This window comes from Miscanthus floridulus, chromosome 5 (assembly GCF_019320115.1).
Source record: "Miscanthus floridulus cultivar M001 chromosome 5, ASM1932011v1, whole genome shotgun sequence".
In the NCBI taxonomy this organism is placed as follows: Eukaryota; Viridiplantae; Streptophyta; class Magnoliopsida; order Poales; family Poaceae; genus Miscanthus; species Miscanthus floridulus.
The window spans coordinates 31884077-31887314 of NC_089584.1; positions in this window are offsets into that span (position 1 = coordinate 31884077).

Below are 3238 nucleotides of genomic sequence, written 5' to 3' on the forward strand. Positions count from 1 at the left end.
AACACGCTACGTCCCCATTGTGTCGACCAACACTTGGTGGTTCGACGGCTAAGAGGTGTTTCACAAACCTCGTCCACACGATAGGACACCGCAAGAACCGACCCACAAGTGAGGTAACTCAATGACATGAGCAATTTACTAGAGTTGCCTTTTGGCACTCCGCTGGGGAAGGTACAACTCCCCTTACAATCACTGAAGGTGGCCACAAACAATCACCAACTCGTGCCGATCCTTCACCGCTGCTCCAACCGTCTAAGTGGTGGCAACCACCAAGAGTAACAAGCGAAATCCACAGCGCAACATGAATACCAAGTGCCTCTAGATGCAATCACTCAAGCAATGCACTTGGATTCTCTCCCAATCTCACAATGATGATGGATCAATGATGGAGATGAGTGGGAGTGCTTTGGCTAAGCTCACAAGGTTGCTATGTCAATGAAAATGTGCAAGAGCGCTTCCTTGAGCCAGCCATGGGGCTATAAGTAGAGCCCCAATCAAATAGAGCCGTTATACCCCTTCACTGGGCAAAACACGCTCTGACCGGATGCTTCGGTCATACTGACCGGACCCTAGACTCAGCGTCCGGTCGCCCGATGGACACCACGTGCCACTTGCTTCAAACGCTGTTCGTCAGATTCCAACGGCTATGAAACTGACCGGACACACCGGCAAAACTGACCGGACGCTGAAGCCCCAGCGTCCGGTCGTTTCCAGTAAGCTCCCCGAGGCGTATTTCTTCGACCGGACGCGTCCGGTCCACCTTGACCGGACACATATCAGCGTCTGGTGCAATACCCTAGGTACTATGTCGACTGACCAGTTCTACTGGACGCAAGCTGCCAGCGTCCGGTGCTTTTAGACCCAGCGTCCGGTCAGTTGACCGACGCCCGCATCTTCGCGACCAACTCGTTTTCACTTCTAACTTCTTCACCCTTGCTCCAATGTGCCAACTACCAAGTGTATCACCTTGTGCACATGTGTTAGCATATTTTCACAAATATTTTCAAGGGTGTTAGCACTCCACTAGATCCTAAATGCATATGCAATGAGTTAGAGCATCTAGTGGCACTTTGATAACCGCATTCTGTAGGGGATAGACCCCCTATACCCTCATGGGTATACATGGGCCGCACCACCGGAGGTAACCCGGTCCGCAAGATCAAGTTGTACATCGCAAGGCTACAAGCTGTACTAGATATTGTAATAGTACCAAATAGGATACTTTACTTGTAACCTTGTCTCTTCAGAGTATATAAGGAGAGACAAGGGTCCCCTAGAGGGTAGGTTAATCTATATACATCTCAATACAATACACCAAAGACACAGGACGTTGGGTATTACGTCGACCAGACGGCCCGAACCTGTCTAAATCGCTATCTCTGCGCCTTGTGTCACCATCTGGTTCCTGATCACATGCATCCTACCGATAATCTACCACCACGGGCACCCCCCTCGGTGGACTGTCGACCATATTTCGTCAACAGTGGCGCGCCAGGTAGGGGCCCCCTTTAGGGGTCATGCGCGCTGATCCGTGGTGAAGCAGATGGACTTCAACATCAACAACACGTTCTCGACGATAAGGTTCCGTGCATCCAATTGCTCATACGACTTGTCGTTGGGAAGTTGCAACTATAAGCAAGCAAGAGCCGGCGCTGGTCCCGATCCGCTCGACGATAGGCGTGAAGGACAAGGCTGCGCAGGGGTCGGCACTGCTATCTTCTGCGCTGTGCCGCTGCCTCTGTTCTTCGTTCCCAGTCGCAGAGCTGACGAGCATAAGCTGGGCACCGCATCTGTGCTTAATCCAACGGATTTGCATCTGTACGTGCATCTTGGCCGCATGCAAATAAAGGAAGTTACTGAATCAACACCAATCAACGTGTCCGTCTAGAAATAATCGAGATTTTGGAGCTCACGTGAGCATGCACCGGCCGTTCTAGCTGTTCATCTACATGGACACCATGCAGAACACGTCGAGCCATCAAGCGAGCCACGCCGAGCCACAAGCGAGCCACATCGACCATGCCGAGCCATCAAGCGAGCCACGTCGACCACGCCGAGCCAACTAGCGAGCCATGCCAAATGGCTCCATCGAGCTCCGACCACGTCGACCGCGACCACGTCGACCACGTCCCGAGCAGCTCCACCGAGCTCCGACCATGTCGACCGCGACCACGTCGACCACGTCCCGAGCAGCTCCGCCGAGCTCCGACCACCTCGACCGCAAGACTACGTCGCAATGATGATCGCCGCGAAGAACGGCGCTACGACAACCCCGACCACAGTCATGACGACAGGCCGAAAAGCTCGAGGACTAGACAACTTCATCGCCAACGACACGTCAAGCCATCTCTCGAACATCGCAACACACCGACTACACCCACCGGTCGTCAATAAAGCTAAGTATTATTTTTAATTGAAAATTTCTTCGATCATCATACACCTCCGCCGACCATCCTTAGGGTGCGCTCCGCGTCAAATTTTCTCCATACATACAGTCCAAAACATGTATAAGTTTTTACAACGGTTCGCCGATACGTTTTCCTTCCTGCTTGAGAATCCCAGAGCCGGCACTGTCTCCGGCTCCACCCCACGCGTGCATGAGAGTCCGCCCTCTGCGCTATGGGTAGTCGGCAGTCGCTCCCTGGTAACACTGGCACTCTACGCGCGGTAGCGTTCTGTACCTCGTGCTACGAGATGTTGGTCAGCCCAGGGCTGGCGCATTCTTCAGGACAGGTTAATACATCGCGCTACGCCTCTACATAACAAAAGGGCTAAAAACAGCTAATGTTATTTTTCGAATATTACACCAAGTATAATTCATCGCCAACCGAACACCAAGCGTTTACTTCACCTCCTATAGAGAGGTCAATATATTTCGTACACCATCATGTACTACCGCTCTCCGTGTTTATTTTTCAGGAACACAGTTCGGTCAGCGAGCTCATGCTTCAGGGTTTGCCAAGACCACTACGGTGCTCGAGGACTCTGGCCAGACCACGCTCGTGCTCAGGGACTCTGGCTAGACCACGCTCGTGCTCGGGGACTCGCCAGACCACTCCGTGCTCTGGGACTTCTCGCCAGACCACTTCGAGCTCCGACCATGTCGATCACATCTCGAGCAGTTTCGCTGAGCTCCGACCATGTCTCGGGGACTTCGTCGGTCGCTCCTCGACCTGTGCTCGGGGACTGCCTCGATCACTCTCCGACCACGGCTCGGGGACTTCGTCGCTCGCTCCTC